General features: G+C 39.9%; 1 long non-coding RNA gene across 1 annotated transcript in view; it reads left to right on the top strand.

Moving 5' to 3' along the window:
- The first annotated feature begins 9,855 nt into the window (after positions 1-9,855).
- Positions 9,856-27,770, top strand: part of LOC144312692 (uncharacterized) — an 85,848-nt gene continuing 67,933 nt past the window's right edge. Inside the window, exon 1 of the long non-coding RNA XR_013378239.1 lies at positions 9,856-10,018. This is a non-coding gene — a long non-coding RNA (uncharacterized LOC144312692). The remainder of the gene's footprint in view (positions 10,019-27,770) is intronic.

Genomic DNA, 27,770 nt, shown 5'->3' with positions numbered 1-27,770 from the left:
GAGCCACCCAGGTGCCCCCAAGTCTGATCACTTTTAAGAAGAAGGCACAAAAAGCTGGCATGAGAGTGAGGATTGTCAACTATGAGCTTCACTGTAAGGTGACTTCACTAGCTATTTCTTTAGGATAACCCACTATCAGTATTGTTAGGTATTTCACTTTCGGCAGGTCAGATTTCCTGGAGAAGTCTTTCTTTCTTTCTTTTTTTTTTTTTTAAATATCATGCACTGAGGGTATAATTTTGGTGTCAACATTCTGGGCTCAAGTAGGGGAGGAAAGCTGGAGTCCCAGGTTCTGGTATGTAAACTTTCTATTAATCCTCCTGTTTTGGATAGACGATCCCTGCCGTGGCCTCTGTATTCTCATTGGTCTTCTGTGTAGAGTAGGGGAGGAAATCTGTGCCTCTGACTGTTTATGCAACAGATGACACCAATTTTCAGGTTTTTAGTCTTGTCCTTACCCCACAGTCCCAAGTCTCTAACATGACAAACTGCTGTGCCTTTTGGGTTCTGATGTCAAATGGGTCGTTTCTTGGCTCTCCCTCCGGTCAGCTCAGGTTTCTTCCAGGTCTGCTAGCTGAATTCAGTGACCATCTAGTCTGTTTTCCAAAGCCCCAAACTTTATTTTCATTTTCTCTTCTATCCTTTGTCCTTATGAGTTTATGCCTTTTTCTTTTAAAAATGTCATTAGTATTGATATAATGAGGTTTTGGGAGGCAGGGGAGATAATGTGTGTGTTCTATTTGCTGAATTTTACTGAAGCTCTCCTAACACTTTCTTACATGATAAAACACTTTTTTGTGTGGTGTGTTTTTACTCCTATATAGATGAAGCATTACTACTGATTATGAAGCCCTCCGAGTTTGTTTTATGGCACCATTTTTATAGTTACAAGTGCTAGAGGGAGACAGAATTCTGTTCAAACAGTGGCTCTGCCAGCTATGAGCTTGTGACCCTGGGAAAGTCACTTCTCTTGTCAAGCCTCAATTTCCTTGCTTATAAAACAAAGATGCAAATAGTACTTGCTTTATATGAGTGTTTTAGGGATTAACCAAGGCAGCAGATTTAATATGTCATCACCATGCCTGCCACATAGTGGGTGCTCAGGAAATGGCTGCCCTTGGCCTTTTGCTCACTGTTTAATCAGTCTAAGCAGTGAAAATGGTCCACAGAGCTACGTTATTTCCAGGAGTTGAGCCTATTTCTGAAATGCCAGTTTCTGTAAAAGTTAATCTTTAGATCTCACCTGGATGGGCAACTTTTGACATTTGAAGCAGGGAGACCTAATCCACAGGTGAAGGCCATGGCAGCCCTCATTCATTCATTTATTCATTCATTCAACAAGGAGTGCTCACTGTGTGGAGCATTTTTAAAAAATATTTTATTTATTTATTTGAGAGAGAGAGGGAGAGCACAAGCAGGGGGAAGGACAGACGGAGAGGAAGAAGCAGACTCCCTGCTGAGTGGGGAGCCCAACGGAAGTCTCCATCCCAAGACCCCAGGATCATGACCTGAGCCAAAGACAGACACTTAACCAACTGAGCCCCCTAAGTGCCCCTGTGTGGAGCATTTTAAGGTACATATTATAGCCTATGAGTGAATCACTAAATACTTCAGAATGCCTCTCATAAGTGACATTGTTTCATATTAAGACTTAATGGAATTAACAAATTACCTTTAATAGTATCTAATATTCAGTACATCTTAAAACTGCTTTAATTATTGTAGTTTTCATTTTCTAAACATTTGCTCTGTGTATTGATTTGGTTTCCAAATGTGGTCTTTTTATTGTTTATTAATTCTTAAATCTGAGTTTTCTTTTAGCTCTATCTTTCCGGCCCCCAAACACTTCCCTTTTCTCCCCCTCCCCTCCATATCTTCACTTGTTGAATAAAGAGGATCATCATTCCAAAGAAAGTCCCATATTATACATCTGGCCAATGCATCCTTGTGGTACAGTTTAACTTATTTCTCTTTCCAGTACTCTGTGTGTTGGAGGAGGTAGGATTAAAGGTAGATTAGTTTCTCCATCAATTTATTTTTGACTTGTTTTGGAGGGATATGTTATAGTGGTGCCATGCAGTATATATCTTATCATTTCATGTGCTACATAATGTTTGGTTGTTTAGTGCTTAGTGATACTAATAGATCAGTAGTGTCAGGTAGTGTGATGTTCTCACTCTCTCAGTGTAAAGTTTCCCATCAACATTTTATTTAATTCTTTTATCTTCTATTATTTATTGACTATTATACATTGAATTGGGTCCTCCCAAAAGATATATTGAAATTCTAACCTCTGGTACCTGTGAATATAATCTTATTTGTGAATAGGATCTTTGCAAATATAATCAAGTTAAGATGAAATCATTAGGGTGAGTGTCCTCAGAAAAAGAGAAAAATTTGATGTAAAGTCAAAGACACACAGGGAAAATGCCACACCTCAAACTGGGGAGACCTCCTTTCAGTTGCCCTCAGGGGAAACAAGGGCTGATATGGCCCCCAGTGATCCAGGTGGTGAGTGAGGACACCCCAGTCTGGATCCTGGGCTGCACGCACAAGGAACCAGCAAGGATGCTTTCTCCTACCATGTTCTCTCCAACATCCTAGGCACATCATTTTATAACCCACTTTCTTAGGTATAAGGAGCTGTGTTTTCAATTCATTTTCGAAGTCCTAGCACTTAATAGAAAAGCCTTTTAAATATTCTGTTATTTTATTTTTAGTTAATAGTTTTGAACTTTATAGTTTTAGATACAGCTAACCAGTCTTTTCCCTAGCTGATCTTCTCCAAAGCATTGCTGTTTCTTACTGACAATAAAAATGGGTTCAGTTAAAAAATAAAACAAAACCAAAAAAACTAGGCAAAGCCTGGGAATGCTTTGCAATCCCCAAGGATCGATGGGGTCACCACCAGAAATGAGAAAGAGGCAAAGTAGGGTTCTACCCAGAGTTGCAAAAGGGAGCATGGCCCTGCTGACACCTTCATTTCAGATCACCAGCCTTCAGACCTGTGAGAGAATACATTTCTATTGTTTTAAGCTACCCAGGCTGTAGCTTCATTACAGCATCCTGAGGAAACTAACACAGTGGGCATTTCCTAGATTTGGTGGTTTCATTGAAGATTGTGAAATGGTAATATTTGAATGCTATCATTTCTCCTGGATTTATTAGCTGGAATTATTTCAGTGGAAAAACTTTCTTTCACTAAGATTATTTCATTGCCTTGGAAAATATTTACTCTAGAAATATATATTATAGTATATGTTGATGTTTTTCCCCTTTTATTCATTCATTCATTCATTCATTCATTCATTCATTCACTCATTCATTTAAGTAAGCTCTATGCCCAGTGTAGAGCTTGAACGCATGACCCTGAGATCAAGAGTTGCATGCTGTAGGGATGCCTTGGGTGGCTATGTCAGTTAAGTGTCTAATTCTTGATTTCTGCTCAGGTCATGATCTCAGGGTTGTGTGTTTGAGCCCCAGGTCAGGCTCTGTATTCAGTGTAGAGTCAGCTTGAGATTCCCTCTCTCTCTCTCTCTCTCAATTCCTCTGGTCCAGCTCCCCTTCATTCCTTCTCTCTAAAATAAATAAATAAATAAATCTTAAAAAAAAAAAAAGTCACATTCTCTAGTGACTGAGCCAGCCAGTCACCCTTGTTCTTTCAGTTTTGACTGTCAAATTTCAAAGCTTTTTTTTTTTTTTTAAAGATTTTATTTATTTATTCATGAGAGACACAAAGAGAGAGAGAGAGAGAGAGAGAGAGAGAGAGGCAGAGACACAGGCAGAGGGAGAAGCAGGCTCCATGCAGGGAGCCTGATGCGGGACTTGATCCCAGATCCCAGGATCACACTCTGAGCTGAAGGGAGGCACTCAACTGCTGAGCCACCCAGGTGTCCCTGTCAAATTTCGAAATAATGAGTTGACAACACTTTGTGCTGTCCAACGAGCTCACTTTGTTCCCATTTTTTCTTTTGAAAATATTATGGACTTATGAAGAGAGCTTATTTAAAAGAGAATGTCATTAATAAATTATTCTGGGCCTCTGGGCTTCTCCCAGTTGTAAATGAAATGTAGGATTGATATCTTGCCCTTGAGTAAAATGTATACTAAGAAAAATGACCTTGTTAGGATGTCTAAGAAAATACCTATTGGTGACCCAGTGGGAGTCTATGTAAGTTCCAGTAGTGTCAAAGTTGGGTTTGGTTCAGATAATTTTCTGAAAACCAGTATAATATCAAGTGTAATTATATTATTATTTATTTTCCAGCTTGTTAAATCTTCTATCTCCTTAGAACTGCCGCCATTTTGTCTGGAGAATAACTAATTCAGGTACACTCTCAGAATTTCTTCCTATCTCAAAACCTTGCAAGCTATGAACAGACTCCCTCTTTTTTTGAGACAGATAAACATGAGGATAAGTTGCATAGTAGCAAATGAATGGAGATTTGTGTTGGTTTTTGAAAATAAAAATTTGGGTTTGAGAATTAATGTATTTGAGGGAAAAACACAGATAAATTGAATTAGAGATGTCCTGAAAGATTCAATTTTATTGTTAGCTATAGTTCACATCTCCCTACAAAATTCAAGCTCCTTCAGTGTGAGACCATGTCTAACTTATCAGTATATCTTCAAACACTAAGTAGAAAGATTTCACAGAGGAGGTGCTTCATAAGGTAAACGAATATAATTAGAATTCAGTGCAATTAAAAAAGAAGAATTCAGTGCAATTAAAGTTCTTTAAAAGATAAATATACATTAGACAAATTTAGGGCAATGAACATCATGTGAGAAGATGGATTGGATCCAATTACCATAAAAATGTTATACTAACTGTATACAAAGTGATGTGGAGGTACACTGATAAAGATGCACACAGTATAGAACAGGTATGGTATAGCATACTATATTCTTACATAGAGGAAAATGAGACGTAATATTTCCATATGAATTAGAAGGAACTTAGAGGAATAGATATATCTGTAATGGGCTTTGTCAGTCAGGATGCAGTTAAGCAAGAAGAAAGTACCCAAGATACTTCAACATAAGAGATTTTGTGTAGAGACATAGAAGCTTGGAAGTGCTCTAAGAGCAGGAGGGGATATTGAGGCATCACTGAGACGGTCCTGTGGGAAGTGGCGACTGCCTCTAGGAGCAAGAAGCAAAGGGTGAGGTTGTGTGTTATTGGACCCTCAGAGGAGGGCTCTGAACCCTGGGAAGGTGTTGGGGTGTTGTGACAGAGCTGCCAGGAGCGCTGGCAGGAGCTGGAGCAGGGGGCTAGAGGCAGCAAGCAAATGGGAAGTGGGACTCTTCTCTCTCATCCTGCTTCCAAATCTCCCTCCTATGAAAAATGCAAGGTGCAGAGTCCCAAGCAAAGCATCACAAAGCAGATCCACAAAGATGTGGAGCCCAGAGACAATAACTTAGTAAGTCAGGTCGGGGAATGGGAATGCAGGCACATTTACTGTCTGCATTGGGTTAGAGTGGGCAAGCTTTTTTTTTTTTTAAAGTTTGTTATTTATTGATTTATTTTTAATCTCTACACCCAGCATGGGGCTTGAAATCACAACCGTGAGATCAAGAGTCACATGTGGTTTTGGCTGAGCCAGACAGGCGGCCCCAAGCCTTATTTTTTATTGAGATACATTTCACATACTCTTTTTAGTATACAATTAGAGTATACAATTCAGTACTTTTTTAGTATATTTACAAAGTTGTGCAGTTAAGACCACTAAATCCGCAATATTTTCATCAGCCCAAGAGGAAACCTTGTGCCCTTTAGGCTGTCACCTCCTATCCCACTACATCCCCCCACTCTGGTTAGGGGAGATGGTTGCTAAGGCAACCATAACACTGCTTTTCATCACTATGGAATTGCCTATTCTGGACATTTCATATAAATGGAATAATATATGATAGGACCTTTTTCTGTTTGGCTTCTTTTCTTGGCAAAATGTTTTCAAGATTTATCCAAGTTGTAACAACATATATGGGTGCTTCATTACTTCTTATAGATGAATAATATTCCATTACATGGGTATACAACATTTTGTTTACCCATCCCTCAGTTGATATATATTTGGGTTGTTGCTACTTTTTGGCTATTATGAATATGCTATTATGAACATTTGGGTATAAGTTTTGTGTGGCTATATGTTTTCAATTCTATTAGGTAGAGTGGAAGTGCTGGGTCCTATGGAAACTCTATGTTTAACATTTTGAGGAAGGATTTAATTGTTTTCCATGGCAGCTGTACCATTTTATATTCCTACCAGCAATGTATGAAGGTTCCAAGTCTGTACATCCTCACTAAGATGTGTTACTGCCTGTCTTTTTTTTTTTTTTTAATCATAGCTATCTTAATGGGTATGAAGTGATATCTCACAGTGACTTTTTTCTATAAAATGAAATTATACTTTATTAATAATCCTAGCATCTTTTCATGTGCTTATTGACAATTTTGTGTATATTCTTTGGAGAAATGTCCATTCAAGTCCTTTACCCATTTATGATCGGATCGTTTGTTTTTTCTTGTTTAGTCATAAGTGTTCTTTGTATATTCTGGACATTAGATGCTTATAGACATATGATTTGCAAATACTTTCTCCCTTCTGTAGGCTACCTTTTTACTTTCTCGAAAATATCCTTTGATGCAGAAAAGTTTGCAATTCTGATGAAGCCTAATTTATTTCTTTTTACTCATATTTTTGGTGTCATATCTCAGAACCCATTGCCTAATCCAAGGTCACAAAGACTTACATATGTTTTCCTGTAAGACTTCCATGCTTTTTATTCTTACATTTAGGTTTTTGATCTATTTTGAGTTAATTTTTGCATGTAGATATCCAGTTGTTCCAGCATCATTTGTTGAAAAGATTTCTTTCCCCCAATGCATTCATTATCTTAGTACTCATGCTGAAAATCAACCATAACTGTATGTGCTTTTTTCCCTAGACTCTCAATTCTTTTTTTTTTATTTTAAAGATTTTATTCATTTATTTGAGAGAGATAGAGCATGCACATGACAAGTTGGGGGAGGAGCCGATAGGAGGGAGAAGGCATCTGAACCTGACTCTGTGGGGCTATGTGGGGCTCAGCTGGGTGCTTGACTCAGGGCTTAGATGGTGGCTCTGGGGGCTCAAGCTCAAGACCCTGAGGTCATGACCTGAGCCAAAACCAAGAGTTTTGGACTGTATATGCCTGTATATGATGATGGATATGTCTATTCTTATGCTAGTACCACACAGTCTTGATTACTGTAGCTTTGTAGTAAGTTTTGAAATTGATACCAACATTGGTCTTTTTTTTTTTTTCCAAGATTGTTGGCTATTTGAGGTACTTTGCATCTCCATATGGATTCTAGGATCGGCTTGTCAATTCATGCAAAAAAAGCAGCTGGGATTTTGATAGGGATTGCATTGAGTACCATGCTTACTTTTAGCAAAAACATTTCCACTTTGACCAGAAAGTCTGTTTTTCAAGATGCTAGCTCTCTTGGTAATAGGCAGTCAGTGTAAACTGCATTAAGTTAGCCAGATTAAAATCAAGTTTTGTCTCTCTTTTGTAGAACAAATCACACTGACAACTTTAAATTTATTTGGGTGAAATAAATATTTGTGTGGTTCGCTGAGGGCTATAACTAGTTTTCCTGACCACTGTATCACCAGGCTAAGCCCAGAGCCTTGAAGCACCCAGAAGGTGCTCAGAGTTTTTAAGAAATGCAAGCATCTTCTCTAATAGGTGAGGGAACAAAAGCAGAACGGTATATGGATTTAGGACTGGGATATGTAAAAAAAAAACAAACAAAAACAAAAAACCCCAGCTTAACCAGACACAAAAGCGCAGACATTGTATATTTTATATGAAATGTTCAGAAGTCTGGAGGTAGGAATATGAACTGTCTGTAAAACTGGCATGAGGATTCTTTTTAGGTAATGAGAATATTCTAAAATTAATTTATGGTGATGATTGTCCTGCTCTGTAACTTCACTATAATTCATTCAATTGTACACTTAAAGGTGGTAAATTTCATGGTATGTAAATATCACAATACAACTAAAAAAGAAAAAAAAATCCTAACAAATAACTCCAGCTTGAGACTGAGGCTTCCTTCAGTCTATTTCAATTTTTATTGGAGTGATACAGACGAAGTAGGTCAAACGGTGCTATATTTCCACTGGCAAAGAAGAAAAAAAAGGAAAAGGAAAGAAAAAGTGGAGATGGAGTGATTGAAAGGAAAAGTGGACCACCCAGAGCAGTTGGGATTGAAGCTCACGGAAAAGGTAATGAGGGCTCAAGGGCCACGGTTCCTGTGGGGAATTGGTCCATAAAAGGGCCTAGAATACAAAGGAGAGAATGGACATTAGGAACCCATCTGCCCAGTTTTTGACAGCGAAGAACCTAAGAAGGTCATGGGCTTGCCTTTCAGCGGCACTGGGGAGACCACATTTGAAACACCCCGGGGCAGGGCTGGTCACCCCGGTGTGAAAAGACTGTCGTGGCAGCCAGAGAAACGTGGTGGTGGGAAAACCTTCTAGTTAGGAGCCATCACTTCACCATTCACCCTTGTCAGCCCAGCTGCTGGGATGGCTCAGCAGGGAAGGGAAGTGATCGATGGTGGCCCCTGACAGGTTACCAGGGAAGAAGTAAGTGGTCGACAAACGAACGACAAACGGCTGCGGGTCATGTTGGCCAGGCTGTGTGACTCCTAATCCTGCCCTTGATCTCGATGCTGGAGCATCTGCGTCCCTCACAGTCACTAAGTCTAAATCACATCCGGAGGCTTTCTGGCTTCGATACTTTTGCTCACCCCAAGCTAAAATTCACCTGGCCTGCAAAGCCTGCTTCATTTATTTACGGTGCCAGCTTTCTTATCATTCTCTAACATGTGTGATGTGCCAGGGACTATGCTAAGACCTTTCCAGGCATGCATACATTCTCACACAAACCCAAGAATTAGAAGCCGTTATCCTCATTTTTTTAGATTAGGATATACAGTCAAAGACATGGATTAATTTGCTGAGATCACAGGGCTAGTAAGTAGCAGAGGTGGGCCTTGAACTTGGGTGTGTCTGATGCCAAAGCCCATTTTCTCAGACAGTGCTATCATGTCTTTTCAAAGAGAATCTTCAATGGGCCATTCTAGTTGCAGGTCTGATTAAAGATTAATTTCTTTTTTTATTTTTTAAAAGATTTTATTTATTTATTCATGAGAGGCACACAGAGAGAGAGAGAGAGGCAGAGACACAAGCAGAGGTAGAAGCAGGCTCCATGCAGGGAGCCCGACGTAGGACTTGATCCCTGGACTCCAGGATAACGCCCGAGCTGAAGGCAGGCGCCCAACCCCTGAGCCACCCAGGTGTCCCTAAAGATTATTTTCTTACTTCTAAAAATGGAATAAATAAACAAGTAATTCTTTCCCTCTAATTGACTGGAGTGCTCAGAGCAGCAGACATGCCTGATATAAATAAAGCAGACACTGGCTCTCTTGCCCCCTGGTCCCTAGTTGGAGGTCCCACTCAGTCTTTGTGGCATGGTCTGGGGCTGCGGTGGGAGTTGGGATGGGGCACTGGCCACAGCAGCCTGCAGCCCTCAGAAGTGCTCTCATTTTAGTTGCTAGGGGCTGGCCATAGCTGGACCGGGCATGACCAGCCCCTCAGCCACCAACTCCCAACCCTGACTGCAGCAGCACAGACCTGGCGGCTGTGTTGGGCTCCTGTGGGGAGGGGCGTGAGGGCCCTTCCCTTTTGCAGCCAGTTGGCCTGATTTCAACCCTTACTGGAAGCAATCAAGCATGCATGTGCTAGGTCACAAAGTTCAAATAACTAACTCAGCTTTCAGATTATTACCTAAACAATTACATTCATGAGATTTAAATCTAACACACCCAAATTTAAACTAGAGTATTATGATAAAAGTCTATAGCCTTTGATCAGTCTTGAGGAAGAAAGTCTTATTGTATCTTATTCCTCCACAGAGTAATGATAAGAATTAAATAGAAAGCATTATCCCCATTTTACAGGTAAGAAGGCTGGCTCAGGGGAGTTTCTATCCTGAGTGTGCCTGACACCTTGTTTTATGTCTGTAGATACTCCATTTTAAATACTTGTTCATTGACCGACCCAGTCTCCCTGTAATCAGTGGAGGATAGAAGAAAATACAGGTGTTATTTACTTAATTGTAGGTATAATGTTGTCTCCATTCTGTCTAGTTCAGCATATTGGAGAGTTTTCCTTTCTCTTTGTCCGGGCACCAAATTCCTGCCATCCCCTTGGATGAAGCCTACCTGGGAACAGCCTCTGGGATTATCTTGCCACCAGGGATTTGAACAGTGCAGCCAGAGCATGGTGGTGCAAACTAATGGTGTGAAGCCAATAAGCGAATGGGAAGTAAAAGGTCTTTTTTCCTCCTTTGCAGGAACTATGCAGGAAGGCAGTGAGGTGGGAAGCCAGGTGTGGACATGGGAGCAAGGGAATCACCAGTGTCATTAGGTCTGACAGTTGTGTGTCCTTGCTACACAGCTGCTTTCTAAGGACATTTTAACCCCCTCTTGATTTCTTTCTCCCTTTTGTAAGAAAGCTCAGTGCAGAATAAAACGGTCTGATTTGAATAGACGTTTTAATATAAGTCATATTTGTGTTCCTTAAGTGAAAGGTTTTTTTCCCTCACATATTGTCCCCTGGTATAAATGATTTATATTTATGAGAAGTACAATTTTTAGTCCTAACCATTCAAACCTCCTTGGCAAACAGCTGCATTATGCTGTTAAACCACACGAGGGCAGTGGTGTCACATGTAAGAGATGCCTGCCTCCTGCTTTCTGAACAGATGGCACATTTGTTAGACTTCATTGGATGTATTTTTCCTTTATTGAAGCACAGGGGAATTTCACATTTGCAGGTAGAATGGGGGAAGATAGTTAAAATTTTATACCGTATTTTTATCTCTTTGTTTATGCTGATAAAGGTAGCAAAGGCAGTTGATTTATCCTCCTTTTTGCTGTTTTGAGAGATGGTTGCGCTAACAAGCTGGGGTGGGTGTTCATTACCACCGTGACCCTGCCAGAAGATGTTCTGTTGATTTTGCATTTAATTGGAAATGTCACAAAGATAATACGTAAGCCCATCCTTCTTTCAAACCCTCAACACCCTTAGATATGACAAATCCTGCTGTTGCTTTCAGGAAATTCCTGCGTTTAGTCTTTCTCCACACCTATTAAGTGGGGAGAATCTAGCCAGCTCTCTCTGAAGATGGAACTGTGTGACCTTCCTTAACCCCATGATCATAGGAACTCTGAAGTGTCTCTTTCACAGATAGGTCTAGTGCTGCTGGGTTCCGAACGTCCCCTGGCCCTTACGGATGCAGGAGGTCTTAAGTCAGAGCTAATCCGTTGACTCTTCCTAGGGTGGGATAATGCAGAGGTTGCTGCAGAACCACAGACAGTGCTAGCATCTGTCCTATGGGCATATTTGGTCTGTCATGCCGTATTGGCTCAGACAGTGTTGAGTTTCTAAAAATTGCTAAACTTAAATACAAGGAGTCCCATTAAAGATCCAGGATTCTCGCTTTTCTTAAAACATTGGACAATTGGTAGGACTCGCTTGCACAGTCTCTGGGTGGCCACAACCTTCTTTGTGGCTATATGTAGTCATTACATACCCAGGTCTCCCCTTTGGCTTTCCTGACACTAGCTGATTATAACCATGTTTGCACTGTTTTTGTTATAATAAAAAGGAAAATGAGAATTTAATACCCATGTCAGTCTCAGAATAGCAAAATGAAAGATATAGTGAAGGAGCCACATGTCTCAAGGTAAATGAGCCTGAATGCAGTCTTCTCTGCTGCAGCATTTAGGGAAACTACCTGTTCTGCTAGCACCTTGCATTTTGCACCTGGAAGAGCTGTGTCTTTGAAGGTGGGCAGGCCTGGGGCTGACCTGGGGTAAAGTACCAGAACTTTGTCCATCTTTTTATCCTCATGGTTAAATGGAGACAATCTCAATTAACTCTCACAGCTGCCCTGAAAGGTAATCCTGACCTTATCTGGGTATCTGGCTTAGCACGGTGTGGTTGGCCACCTCCTGGCTTTGTCTTACCTTCCTCTTGGGGGCGGTAAGTTGCAGATTCACTATCTGACCTGGCTGGAGGGAGAAAGGGTAAAGGGAGAAGATGAGCAGGAGAGGAAAGCCCTCTGGATGGGGGATCAGACCCGGATATGGCTGGATGCCCATTCTGGAGCCTCGAGATGGCAGTTGAGCTCCGCGGGGCTCCAGGAGGATTGGAGGAACAGACAGGAAATCCATTCTTGCTCGGCAGATACATCGGCAAAACGCCCAAAGCAAACAGCAGAGGAAGTTTGCTTTAGTGGAGACAAACTCACAACTTTGCTCTTTCAAAGCCTCTGTTTACAAGTCAAAGCCGAGGCTCAGGCGGGCTTTCTATGCACACGCACCTGCGGAGGTCCTGCCTGCGGGCTTATGGTTACCAGAGCAGGGCTGCTGGATGGAGATCTGCTCTCTACCCCTTGGGGAGCCAGGACTGCTCACCCCAAGCCTCCTAGGGTCAAATTTGGAAAGGAGGAGATGAGAGGGGAAAAAAAAGCCCTTAGCACTGATGAATTTTCGAGTGGAGCAAGCATCACTTGTAGGTTACAGAGTGAGGCGAGTGGCAAGAAATTGACAGACGCTGGCCCTAGGTCATTGCAGCCTGAACAAAGGTGCTAAATAAAGCATGTTGCTGGGAGAATAGAAGCCACAGAAGATAGCTCTAAGGGGGAGGGTTGGTTCTGTTACCTGAATGGTGTCTAATGTTGTAAGTGGATTGGGTGTGCCTGTTCCCCTGAAATAAAATAACCTGTAATAGTGTCTGGAATAAACACGTGTTGGCTAAAGGTGGAGTTGGGTGAATTTAGAAAAACAATATCACAGACCTTCTGTAGCTTTATATTTCAATGAAAAATTTCTGGTGAGAAGGGAAAGCAAAGGTGCTGCTCTCCGCCGATGGAGGCTCTAAGGAGCCAGGGCAAACGTGGAGATTGGGTGAGCCACTGCCTTTCTCGCCCTTGAGGGATGCTGATGAAGATAATCTCAGAGATGATCTGATACCATGATCAAGCCCAAAGGTTCCGGAGGCAGCTATCTCTGGTTTTGAATCTTGGCTGTGATGCCTTTTAGCTGCGCAATGTTGGGCGAATCACATTCCATCTTTAAGCCTTGGTGTCCCGCGCCTAGAGAGGGGTGGAGAGAGATTGAACACCTGGATGCAGGTGGCCTAGGCCTGAAGGGCGGTGCTGACACGCACACGGAAGGGTGTCTTCAGAGCCCTGCTCTGCCGTAGACACTGACAAGGAGCTAGAAACACAGCCCATCTCCCCACCCGCCTCTGTCCCCCCCAACATTTCCTCCCAGTTCAGATTTTGAGCTCTTAGACCCACCGCACTCCGTCTTTGCTGCTTATGTTGGGATTCCTCTGAGCAGGAACCTCCCACTTTATGGCCCTTCAGGCTTCTTAGCTCCTTTGTAATCTGGTCCTAATGTCTCAAAGCGAATCTTTGACTCTTCCCAGCTATAATTTCTGGTTAATCTTTGCTCCTCTGCATGGCTTTTTTTTCTCAGGCCATCCCCATTCTGTGTAATAGTCTTCCTCCTCCTGAGAAGGCTCGTTTGGGTGTGGTTCTCTGCCCCAGCATTTCTCTAAACTACTCATTCCTGGAGTGTGCCCTCAGAGGGTCGGTGGCCAAATAAGTTAGGAAGATGGTTGCTTGTTTAAATGGAGTTTGGTGCTAGTGTGCATTATAAATCTCTCAAAAGATGCTCCTGCATGTAGGGTTTCTCAAACTGTTTGCACCTACAGACTTAAAACCTTCTCTCCCTCCTTTCTCTTCTCTTCTTCATGGGACCAGAATGTCATGGTACGTGCTCTGGAGGCTGCATTATGGTTGAGGTTATAGAATTTCTAATGGGGAGGGGGTGGGGAGGACCCTAAGGCCAGACTCTGGGACAAACTATATTCCTAGATGTGGAATAACAAGAGCATCAATCAGCCCTGCTCTTGTTCTGCCGGAACCCACATTTTGCATCTAGAACCGTGCTCTTACCATCTTACCTGGTGACCAAGTTTCCGTATTATAAGACATTCTAGTAAATGCATCCCTGCTTATGGTCTCCTGTCTGTTATCCCAATTCCTGTGGCCTTATTTATTTATTTTTGAGAGAGAGAGAGAGAGAGAGAGAGAGAGAGAGAATATACACAAGGGCAAGGGTGTGGCAGGGTGGGGTAGGGGGCAGACGGAGAGGAAGAGAGAGAGAATCTTAAGCCCCAATGAGGGGCTCTTTCTCATGCCCCTGAGATCATGACCTGAGCCAAAATCAAGTCAAATGCTTAACCAACCCACTAAGCCACTCATGTACTGATTTCTCTGTCCCCATCCTATTCTGTCCCTAGACTTGATTCTGTATCACTTGTCCTCCTACACAACGCCCACCCATATCTCTACTTGTTTTCTTTCAATTGGTCTTTCCCTCTGCAATGGTTAGGATACCTTGGTCTTCATTCTAGGTCCTGATGGTGTTCCTTCTCCAATCTTCCTTACTCTTTGTCAAGTTTGATATGATTTAGGTGTTGATGAGTTCAGGCTGTAGGGTCTGATGAACTGACTTCTAATAACTGTAAACTCTTGGGGGAGTATTTAACTTTGGGGCACAGCAAAACCAGCGTAACCCCCTTATTCCATCCTGTTGAGGATTAGATGAGATAGCCCATGTGAAATGCTTCTCATACCACCTGGTGTATAGTAAGAGATCAATAATTATCAGCTATTATATTATCTAAGTCCCAGAGCTTCTTTGATCAATTTAGCCCATGCTGAGCTCTCTCATCTCTTAATACTTTATAATTAGTGTCACAGATGTAGCACTCAGTTTTGTTTGTGACTTATTTATAGCTCCCCACATTAGATTTGGACTTAATTTTTTTAAATGGATAATTTCAAACATACTGTAAGTAGAATAATAGCATCTTTTGTAGGATCCTTTTGTACTTGTCACTGGATTGGGTCTTTCATGATAGTTCTTTTCATTCTGTTCCGATATCTAACATTGCTCCATACACAGGAGATGTTGCCATGGGCTGTGACTGAGAATAAGCCACCCCTGTGTATAAGGCTGTGCTTGAGGATGTCTCTCTAAGGTCTTTCTTGGAGGATGGGACCAGCAAAAAGACCATCTTTTCCTACTTTTTCTAAGGGATGGGGAGATGGAAAATAGCAAGTGATTTCTTAGAGACTATACTTCATTCTCCAAAGGAAAATTATCCCACCTCCCCTTGTCAGTTCTTCAACATAGCCTGGTGCAAAATAATTTTTGAATTGGCAACTTGCCATTTTTTTCCTAAGTTTTGTCAGAACTGTTTTCTAGTATCAGGTTTGAATCTCAGTTCTCGACCTTTGTGGCTTAAAGCAGTAGACTTGAGAAGACAGATCTCAGAACTAAATCTCCAAAGCTTCCCCCCCTTCTTTTTTTTTGCACTGGGTGATTGACATCTGGGGACACAGCTTTGGGGACAACGACTTCTCTCAAGACGTTGAACGAAATAAAGACTATGTGCAGGAGGAAACATGATCCTACATTTATTAATGTGGCGTCAGACAATGTCTCTGGAAACATGTTTTATGCCACACTTCCTCTTGATGGCACTGGAGCCTTAAATATCGGAACAAGTCTGGTCTTTCTCATTCTAAATCCTATTATCTAGGTTAGCTCATCTGTATTCAAAAGATCAATGTTGCATTATTACAAAGATCCTTTCAAGTGTAAAAAGGATGGCACTTCATTACAGAAAGTAAAAGAAACTAATCAAACTTTCTTGGTGAAATCATTGACTTTTTTAAGTAAAGGGCAAATTTAAGAATTTGAAAGTCCGAGATGCGAGAGAACTCTGTGGTTTGGGCTCACTCCGGCATGCATGCATCTGGTTGTAGTGTGTGAGTCTTGGATAATCTAAAGAAGAAAGAAGCTTTCTTAAAAGAGTCTCAGTGCTTGCAGCTATGCTCAGTTCTTCTGAAACTGCGTGGTTGTGTGTCTTGGAAAAAATGAGCTGCTGGTGGGAAGACTCAAAGTCCGTGGTGATCCATGTACAGGCAACACTATATTGACCTGGTTGATAGAAATTGTTAGGAAAACACTGGTAAATATTATATACTCATTGTCTTAACTCTTCTTTTAACAGACAGTTCTTGTTTCTTATTATCACCAGTTGGGTTCTGTGGGTTGTGTATTAGCATGTAGGATGTTTATTAGGGAGTGTTTTTGGGGTCAACACCTTCACCTTCAGGGGAAGGAAGTAAGAGGGGTAGTGGGGGGGATCCACAGTGCATGCCCAAGGATACAGACATAGGGAAGAGGGTCTCTGGAGCAAGAGTGGCCTTTTGGTGCTGTCATTCCTGAGGAGGAGGGAGCCTGCCTTGTAATGTAAACAAACCTTGGACAGGTGCTTGATTTTAGCAAGCCTTTGGTCTTTAGTTGGGGCAATTCCCCAAAGGGAGGTGATAGTTGAGGACTGTTTGCTGGCAGCACTCCCAGCAGCCTGAGTAAAATTCCTTTTATTTCTGAGAGTTGGATTTGGGCAGCACATCACGGTGTCCACCACCCTTAATGAAGGAACGTGTTCATTGACCCTCTTCAATATATCAGAGCTGTGCTAGGTCCTGGGACTTACAGTGATGAATAAAGAACAACCCTCGCGCTAAGGTGTTTCTGACCAGCCTCTTCTGACTTGTTGGTTAGTATGACAGGGCAGATGCATTTCCAAGCACTTTATTTGTATTCACTAATTTCACTTACTAAACCATATGACACAGCTAGATTTTACAGATGGGGAAACCGAGGCATGTGGTGGTGAAGCTTGGGCAGGCTTTCCCCAGAGATCTGATAGCCTGCTGCTCTACTACTTCCCAAATGTTGCCATTTCTGTGAGATCAAAGCCAGTCTTCATCTTTTTTGAGCTTGTGTCAGAACTAGCTATAACATTTGCTTACTGAAGGATGTTTAGTGTGGCTCTTACCTGATAGCTGCACTGTCCAGTTTTGGTAGCCAGTGGTCACATAAGCCGATTGAGCACTTGAAATGTGGAAAGTCGAAACTGAGATGTTAAGTGTAAAATACACATCAGAATTCAAAGACTTAGATGGAAAAAAGATGTAAAAAATATCATCTGTCCTTTTATACTGATTGCACGTTGAAATGATAGTATTTTTGATATGCCATGTTAAATTAAAAAAAAATTGAAAAATTAATTTTGCCTGTTCTCATGTTTTAATGTGGCTACTGTAAAATTTAAAAATTACTTAGTGGCTTGAATTTGTGGCTTGCATTTTGTTTTTACTGAACAGAGTTGTCTTAGAATATCTGAGGTTCTTCCTATGGAGACATTTTTTGCTCTTAAATTTAGAGAAAATCTTATTTGGTCTGGTATTGGGAGTAGGTTCTTTTGATATGCTTCATTTAATTTGTATTTATTAATAGGGATTCTATCCACCAAACAACCACTACTTGCTGGTTGTTTCGTGATTGTTGAAAACTAGTTAGAGGCAGCCTGAGTGAGATGAATTAAAGTTCTATTGTTGTAGGGGAACAAGGTCATCAACTTGAAATTAATCAACGGATTTCAAATCACCAGGAAGGGATATTTTACCCACAGCTTTACAGTTTCAGCATGTAAATTGCTGTTTAGAGGAGAGTCTGTAAAATCAATCCAGCCTTTCTCCCTTCAGAAATTAAAAGCAATTTATTTTTATTTTTGGCAAATCCTGGGAAACACTTGTACGTCCAACTCCTTCACCCTGACACCACCTGTGTTGCATGTTGTTTTGGACTTTTGAGTAGAGAGGTGGGAAATTTAGTTGTCTTGGTGTCCCACGGGATTTGGAGGAGACCCTTCTGATCCCTGTTGGGGAGCCCATCTGTCTCCACCTGATACATTTTACTTCAATGAGTCAGAAACCCCAAAGCTAAATTTGGCCAAAGTAGCACATATCATGTGGACTTCAACCAAAGCCATATAAATCATCCCCAGATCATACCAAACTTGGCCCCTAAACTGGGCACAGATTTTCCAATCTGGTCCTGGAGTTTGCCAGAAGGCAGGAGGACCATAGGGATATGTGGGTTGCAACTGGCTTTTGTCCCAAACTTCTGTGGTTAGTGAAGCTTGTCTTATCTGGGATTGGATATAAACACAGCTCATGGACTCAAAAGATACCAAACTGCCTTGAAGGGTCAAATAGCTGTGTATCCAACCAACAACCTTCTCCCTACCCACTGTGGCCCCGGAAATCAAGAAAGATCCAGAGACGATTTATAAAGAATATATTAAGCATTCCAATTTATTGCTCTCTAGTACTTAATATCAGTATGCTGATGATAACACTAAATGGGGACCCCAAGTGAGTGAACTTTTATGTCTTTCTGAATGGAATTGCAGAGGCTGCCTTATTTGGTAGACTGACTCTTGAAAATAGCAGGTGTATTTTGTTTATCTGATTTCTAGGGAAGTTTTTTTTTTTTTTTTTTTTTTTAATGGTGAGGAACAATAATGATTAACTCTAATCATTCTTTATTCTTCTTGGTCAACAATTTATTTTCTAGTTTTCATTGACGTGGCACTGTGCTATATAGTATTTGTCTGATTTGGGAAGTAACCTATACTTTGGGGAAGAAGACCTGGGAAAGCAGTAAGCATTTTTGTCTTAGACTCTACTCAGGAGCCCTCAAATAACTGCATTTCTGCATAAAGAGAGGTACTTATCCTCAATTTGTTTTCTGGTTTCTCTAACACAACAAATAGTCATCCCATTTGATAATCAAGTAAGGGCATTCCCGGAAACAAGTGTAGCTGGAGCTTCCAATGAAGCGCCTGTTAAAACAAAGTCACTGGTTTCTTTATGAAGGAGTCTTCAATCTACCCAGGCAATCGGCCAGCTGGGAAAGAGTTTAGGATTTATTGGGTGCATATTTGGGCAATTTACTTAACCTCTCTGTGTCTCACTTTCTTCATTTGTGAAACAATGATAAGACCTTGTCTTATAGAGTGGCATAAAAAATGCTGTAAAATGACTGGCACAGTTTCTGGATTATCAAATGTAGGGAAGAAATGATCAAATGTAGGAGGCAGCAGTGGTAGTGGGGGATTATCTCTTCTAGTCTTAAAGCATTTCCACAAAGTTGTTTTTTTAAATACTGGAAGAGATTTCTAGTAGCATTTGTGCAGTGAACCTCTTACAAATAGAATACATGTATAATTCCTGAGAAACTAGTTTTGTTTAAGCATAGGGTAAATTGGGGTCAAGGCCATGAATTTGATTGCCTCCTGAGTCAGCATTTTCAGAGTTGAAATTGAGAATAGCTAGGCTACTTTTAGTTCAGACTCATACCTGCAAGTCAGTTGTTATATTTCTGAAACACATAGTAGGATCACAGCAACCTGGTCATGCTTCTAGTCTTACATCTTATTTTATGCTCATTTTTAACATACAGCCTAACCAGACATCCCATGTAACCATTTGAACCTGTCCTGAGAAATTGTTTCTGACATTGCAATGATTCTGTTTTTATTCTTGTACCAGACTGATTATTGGGACAGTCTTCTTTCTAGGAACTTTGATGTTTGCCATTTCCCTGTAACATCTGGTCTTGGTCTTAGATCTGTCCTTTGCAGAATAAGGCTGTTCTCTAGCTCACATGCCAAAGTTTCAAATATTTGTGGATAGTTATTATACTTTCTGAAGTAAACCCTTCTCTGGGCCAAATATATATTTTTCCTTTAATCATTCCTCCTGTGGCAGGGCATGGCTGGTGTGAGAGGAACCTCATGTTCTCTACTGTGTAACAAACTTAATGAGTGAATCCCACTTTTTTTATGTTAATACTTGTATATGCTATAGTAATATATAAAACGATTATTATATCTCAATCAGCTGGTTCTTACTTAAATCTCTCAAGTGGTTGCAATCAAATTGTGAGTGGTTCTGGCTTGACTCGGGCTGACCATTGTGGATTCATCACTCACACCACTGGCTCTGATTTGGGAGGATTTGAATGGTTGGGGCCTGGAATGCTTGAGATTCACTGGGCTTCTGTATCTCCACAAGGCCATTCCCTTAGGCTAGCTTGGGCTTCCTCACAGTATGGTAGCCACAGGGCAAGATGGACACTTGGTAGCTTAGTGCACCAAGATGGAAGCCACAGGGCAGGATGGACACCTGGTAGCTTAGTGCACCAAGTTGGAAGAAGAAGTAGAGGCTGCTAGGTGCCTTAAAGTCTGGATCTAAAAACTGCCAGAGAGTCAGCTATGTTCTATTGATCAAAGAAGTCTCAGGGCCCGCTCAGATGAAAGGAGAAGGGACATAGATTTTGCCTCTTATTGGGAGGAGAATCACAAAATTTATGGCCATCTGCCCCTCCACTCTCAGCTCTCCTGGTGCTAATGTCAAATGTCACCTCTTAAAACAGCTACAGTCTTCAAAACAAAACAAAATAATCTAGCATGCAATCAGGTCACAAGATTTTCTTTTTCTTCTTTTGTCTTTTTTTTTTTAATTTAAAATTTCCTAATAGCTTTTCCAATAGCTATCAAATGCTATGGGCTTCTAATAAATTCAGCATTCACTAGATTCTTCGAATCTTTATTTCACAAACTATTATCAGGTTTTATATTTGTATAAATTCCTTTTCTCATCAGAAGGTAGAATTTTATTTTTGTTCACGGAAATTTCATCCATTAAATTTGTTGTTTTGAGCTGGTTATTGTTCTGGAGGTAGCTACCTTTAAGATGTTTGAAGGGTGTATTCACACTTCAGATGGAGTTTGTGGCCTTTATACATCTTCTTTAAGAAGTGTTTGTTTAAAGGCTTGGCCTATTTAGAAATTGGTTGTTTTCCTATAATTGAGTTGTGTTTCTTATGTATATTCTGACTACCAAGTTCTGTATCTGATACATGTTTTTTGAATATTCTCTCCTAGTATATGTCTTACTCTTTCATTTTTAAAAATATCTTTGAAGGCAAAATTGTCTAATTCTGAAGTCCAATTTATCATTTTTTGTCCTTTTATGACTGGTGTCTTAATATATTCTATCTATCTAAACACTTCTGTCCATGTTGCAGTTGTAGAGATTTTTTCTTATTTTCTTCTAGAAGCTTTATAATTTTAGGTTTTATATATAGGTCTGTGATCTATTTTAAATTACTATTTTTGCATGATGTGAAGTAGGGAACTGATGTTACTGGATTTAGTTTGCGAACTCTTTAAAAAATTATTTTTACAACTAAGCTCAGGTGAGTTGGCAGTATTTTTTTTTTTCTTCACACACATTCTTTATCTGTCTTTGCGATATGGTTGTTCTAGGCTCACAAATGAATTGGAGAGCTTCCTGCCTTTCTCTATTCTCTGTAATAGTTTGTATGAGATTAGGCTTTATTCCTTAAAGTTTGGGAGAATTTACCTTTTAAACAGTCTTGGCTTGCTGTTTTTATGTATGTATGTGTATATAGTGATTTAATTTTTAAAATTCTATTATTCTGTTTATATTTTCCATGTCTTCTTTAGTCATATTTAAGATATATTTTCAAAGGGAAATAATTTTATGTTTTAAAAATTATTAACATAAAGGCTTTTTCTTTTTACTGTCTTATTGCTATCAATTGAGAGCTATGACCAAATAACATAAGTTGTCTTCCCGCTTATAAGATATATTGAATGAATAGCATTCTCCGCTGGTGGCATTCCTTGATGACAGCAACTCAAATAATTTCATAAGTAATCCAGGCAAATGCTGCTCTCTTATGGTCCAGCTTAATGGACCATATATGGACCATTATCTTATGGTCCAAGATATAATGCAGAACATGTAGGCTAAACATTGGTTCTCAGAAGAATTACTAGGTTCTTTGCCAAAAAGTGTGAACTCCTAAACTCTGTCACACATCTGCTACCTCTGAATCTCTAAGGATGGGACCCAGGAACTGAGCTTTAATTTTTTTTTTCACTTTTCAAAAAATATTTTGTTTATTTATTTGAGAGAGAGAGTACACAGAGGGAGAGGGAGAAGCTGACATCCCACTGAGCAGAGAGCCTGATGCAGGGCTCCATCACATGGCCCCAAGATCATGACCTGAGCTAAAGGCAGGTGCTTAACTGAGCCACCCAGTGCCTCTTTTTTTTTTTTTTTTTTTAACAGAGGGAGAGAGGGTAGAGGAGGTACAGAGGGGGAGGGAGAGGGAATCCCCAGGCAGACTCTGTGCTGAACTGGGAGCCTGACTTGGGTTAAATCCCACAACCCTGAGATCACCACCAGAGCCTAAACCAAGATTGAATGCTCAACTGACTGAGCCACCCAGGCACCTCTTTTTTTTTTTTTTTCACTTTTAACCTATTCATTGAAGTATAATTTACATACCATTCAGTTAATCCAGCAAAAGTGTACATTTCAATGATTTTTTTAGTCTTTTTGTGGTTGCCTTTTATCACCATAATCTAAAGGAAACTGCATTTTTAACAAGGGACTTCCCATGAACTAGTCAGGGCTCTCAAGTTGAGAAACCCTGTTTGACAGGATCAGATGAATTGCAGGTGCTTCACCCAATTTGCTTTGAGCTTTAGTGTTGTTAGATAGGTCTTTGGGCAGGAGGGAGTTCACCGTTGTTCTGTAGAACCCTGGCAATGATAGATTTAACAGTTTTGCTTCCAGTATCCTCAGGTGATCATATGAGCCCATAATGCACTCCAGTTTACTTTGCTGAAGTACAGATTTGAATGCTGATCACTGGGTCACTGGCTGTAAGACTGAGCTCCTCAGCTAATGTGTGATTCTAGTCAAGTCAACTCTCCAGCATCCATATCTTAAAACAGCTTTTATGTGTTTTTACTTGTAAGCACAATGGCTAGTTGTCTCCAGAACTTGTAAAGTATGCTCCAAACAAAGCTCTGAAGGTCAGTACTGGAAAGGGAAGGCCTTAGATGTCTTTCATTCCTAGGCATAAAATAAAAATTTTGGATGCATTTAAAAAGTGTGCATGTTGTGGAGGGATGGGTTGGATAATGACATGTTAAGGCATTTGAACTAACAATATAGGGATTCAGGAAGTCTGAGACATTAGAAATGACAAGGTACTTTACAGAGGATCTTCTCCAGCATTTTTCAAAATATGTAAATCAGCATGTTCCTTGATGTAACATAAAGAATGGGATTTGTGGTTTAAATAACTCACAGCCCCCTTAAAGGTTAATCCAACTTATTTCTGCAAGATGTTTCAGGTCCATTGTATATTGTGAATCTCTACTGGGGTCATGTGTTTTATAGTGGAATTTAAATTTTTCCGAAGAGCATCTCTGCAGGAGTGTTGGCTAGTGTTATTTTTTCAGTTTCAGTATCCAATTTATCTTATTTTGATTGCACAATATTGAGAAAATTATAATTCACAAAGATAAGTAGTTGCAAACGGTGGCAGTTTTTTGAAACAGATTGCTTTGCTGTGTCAAGATACTTGTCAATTAAACTGAGCAAAAAGTGTAAAAGAGGAGCAATAGGACATTTTTGCTTCAATTGTCTATGTTTTATTGTCTGCGCTTAAATTGTGTATGTCTTTTGTTTAAATATGTCTCTTTTTTGATCAGTGCCTGATTTAAAGATATTTTGTACTATGGACTGAGATAGGATCTAAAAGTTTTTTTTTTTTTTTAATTTTTTACCAATGCTACTTAAATTATATGTAGCCCAGCACTGATTGTTACTGGTCTAGGTCAAGAAAAGAATAGAAATTGGGAATTAGTATTTAGAAATTTGTATAGCAATTTGTCACTGCTATGACATCCAATCAAATGATTAGTGGGTTCCTTTTGTTAATCAGGGTCTGGTCCAGTTGGGTGACATCACACCCATGTGATGAATCACATATAATTCTAGCTACCTATCGTCATCAATCTCCAATGAAATGGATGTTAATAAACAAAGAAACAAACCCAGACTTATCCTTTACCACGGATAGGTTGAGATGTACTGCAGTAGGGGTTAATTAAGCTGTTGGTTGTGTGTGATTAGATATGACATAATATATACATATATATATATATATACTTTTAAAAGAAAGCAATCAAGTTCTTGCTATACCCAAAGACATTAATACCATTACACCACTGAAAATGTTTCCAAGCATTTTTATAGGAGAGCTGTGGAATTGTCTCTTTATCTGCTAATTTTAGAGGACAATCACAAAGATAATCACTTAGGAAGTATTTGGTGGCTTAGATATAATTGATAAAAATAGTATGCCAGAGTTGTGAGATTGAGCCCTATGTAAGACTCTGCATTTTGTGAGGAGTCTGCTTGAGATTCTCTTTCTCTCCCACTGTCCCCTCCCCCTTTGTAGACACTCATTCTCTATCAAATAAAAATACATACATAAATAAATGAAAATATTATGCCTGAATGCTTGATTTTCCTTTTCCTTTCTCAAAATTAACTTCTAAGCAAATGCTTAGTAATGGGATCCCATATGAATGGCATTAAAATTTATGGCTTATTTTCTAATTTAACTTTTTTTCATTTAGTGATATAATGAACCTTCCATTTGGTATAATCAACATAAGTTCACCTCATTTTTTTAGCTGGTAGTTGAGTTTTCTGTAGCATAGATATACAGTTGTGGGTTCTCCTACCCTCTCACTGATAGATAGTTAGGCTTACTGGCCAACCCCATTGCCTTTCTAACTACACAGACTAGTCATGTTCTAGAATACTAATGCAGATAAAATGTTTTCACATGCATGCAAATTACCACGTGCTGAAGGGACTAAAGAAAACCAGCTTGGCCCTAAAGGGAAAAAGGCAGCAATTTCAAAGACATTTGAACAACAACTCTAAAATAAAATTAATTAACTTCCCTTTAAACAAACTCTTTTAAGTTTTCATGGCAATTTGTGCTTGTGAAAAAACTCTTGGCATGTCTTCTATAGGGAAGATACTTATTCTCTGTAAACCCTAAAGATAGGAGGAAAGAGGGATAACTCCACACAGAAAGGGGAGACTCTGTTAACATTGGACAGAGCCAAAAAATATTTTTGTTGTATGAAATTGTTTGTTAAAAGGCCCTTCAAAGCACTCTGGAATAGCAGCGTTAATTCCATAGTAAAATTTTCCCACAGAATATTACAAAATGAGCTAGCATGAGACAGTCTCTAGTTTATTTTTAGGCACATTGTAATACTCAGTTGTTTGTGGAATGAATGTGGAATGACCAAATGCAGACCCAGAAGCAATGATGTGACTGAGGTCTCGTGGTGGTCCCACCACTGCATAGACCATGAGCCCTGAAGAATGGTTGGCAGCCCACTGCTTCTCTCTGAAGGTCATACAATGAATGCTAAAATTCAGCTAATCCCCACATCTGGAGTGTGGGGAATAGGAAAAGTATTTCAATCAGCCACTTCAACCCCACAGGAGCCAGCAGAAGTTAGGAGAAGCTCCCACTGCAGATGAGACCTTCTAGGGACCATATCTTGGCACAACAATATGAGTTTCTTACAAAATTAAAGGATGAGTGTTAAAAATAATGGATGCTCTTATAAATGATGTCAATTTACAATAGAGATCATTTAAAAAGTAATTACCATACATTTTATTTTTGTTTTAAATTATTTTTAAAATTTATTATTGGAGTATAATTGACATACAATGTTATATTAGTTTCAGGTGCCATGTTTTTAATTGGAGAAATTGCTCTTAAAGAAGTCTGTTGCCACAGAGTAGAGCTTCAGGGTTTGACATACACAGAAAAGGAAAACATAGACCCAGAGACTCCAAAGAATATTTGATTCTACCTCCTTCAAATTGGTTTGGAAAGATGTGGTTTGTGTCATATGATAGATAATGATCTCTTTAAATTATCACCTTGGGGACAATGTAGTATGATATAATAGATCAACTAGAATATCTGGGATCTAGTCCTCATTTTTGCTCTTTAGCTACTGTTATGTTTTTGGGCAAGAAACTTAGCCTGATTAGGCTTTATCATCAGGAAGTTGAGAATAAAAATACCAGTCCTGCTTATTTTGCAAGGCTGTTGCAAGGATGAAATGAAATAAATAAATATGAAGACATTTTATAAACTACTGTTATACAACTATAAAGTCTCATTACTTGCAGAGATTACAATATCCTCAAATTTTAGTGTGTAGATAAGAGTCATTTGCAGTGCTTGCTAAGAATGCAGTTTCGAGAACTTCTATTTCCAGCAATACATAAGGCAACAGAGCCCAAAAAACCCTCCCACTACACAACTCCTAGAAGTGTTGGATAAAGTATATCCAACATCATTATAAATGCATAACTGAGCTTGTGATCAAGAACAGAAAATTTTTAGGGCCAGAAACTGGAAGGAGGAGAAGTGACTCAGAGAGTAATTGGGTGCTAAAGGCACAACAGTCTTGAGGGACAATAAACTATAGTAGTATATTTTAGGCTAGAGGAGGACAGAAGACTAGGTCTGAGGCTCACCCAAGGTGTGGAGTGAGAATTGGGACCTCCTGTCTCTCCATCTCTCCTAAAGAGTATTTTTCCTCATTAAAAAAGCAGACTAAAAAAACAATCTACCATTGACAAAGGAAAGGGACAACGAGTCTAACTCTCCTACTGGTTTACAAAGACCCCAGTCCTGAAACTAACTCTAAGCTCCTGGGTTGGTAGAACCAATGCACAGAGGGCAGAAGCCAAAGTATTTTTCCTTGCAGGTATGTCCCCTCTGCCCAAGGGTCTATGGATTCTAGGAATAAAACCCACTCTAACATCAGCTCCATTTCCCAAATCCCTGTGTAATTAAGACCTAGCAGATGTATCTTGCAAGAAGTTGCTGTGGCCAAGTTCAAAAAGGGTGTTGCCTGTGTTCTCCTCTAGGATTTTGATGGATTCTTGTCTCACATTTAGATCTTTCATCCATTTTGAGTTTATCTTTGTGTATGGTGTAAGAGAGTGGTCTAGTTTCACTCTTCTGCACGTGGCTGTCCAATTTTCCCAGCACCATTTATTGAAGAGACTGTCCTTTTTCCAGTGGATAGTCTTTCCTGCTTTGTCGAATATTAGTTGCCAATAGAGTTGAGGGGCCATTTCTGGATTCTCTATTCTGTTCCATTGATCTATGTGTCTGTTTCTGTGTCAGTGCCATACTGTCTTGATAATCACAGCTTTGTAATACAGCTTGAAATCTGGCATTGTGATGTCCCTGGCTCTGGTTTTCTTTTTAAATATTCCCCTGGCTATTTGGGACCTTTTCTGATTCCACACAAATTTTAAGATTATTTGTTCCAACTCTGTGAAGAAAGTCCATGGTATGTTGATAGGGATTGTATTGAATGTGTAAATTGCCCTGGGTAGCATTGACATTTTCACAATATTTATTCTCCCAATCCATGAGCACAGAACGTTTTTCCATCTCTTTGTGTCTTCCTCAATTTCTTTCAGAAGTGTTCTGTGGTTCGTAGGGTTTAGATCCTTTACCTCTTTGGTCAGCTTTGTTTATTCCTAGGTATCTTATGCTTTTTGGGTCAATCCCATTTACAGTTGCACCCCAATTTGGTGCAATTAATTTATCTTTCTTCAGTCTCATTGTTAGTGCATAGAAATGCCACTGATTTCTAGGCATTGATTTTTGTATCCTGCTATATGCGGAATTGCTGTATGAGTTCTAGCAATCTTGGGGTGGAGTTTTTTGGGTTTTCTATGTATTGTAT

This window comes from Canis aureus, chromosome 4 (genome assembly GCF_053574225.1).
Source record: "Canis aureus isolate CA01 chromosome 4, VMU_Caureus_v.1.0, whole genome shotgun sequence".
Lineage (NCBI taxonomy): Eukaryota > Metazoa > Chordata > Mammalia > Carnivora > Canidae > Canis > Canis aureus.
Note: the sequence above shows the minus strand (reverse complement) of the source record. Positions and strands in the feature narration are given on the sequence as shown.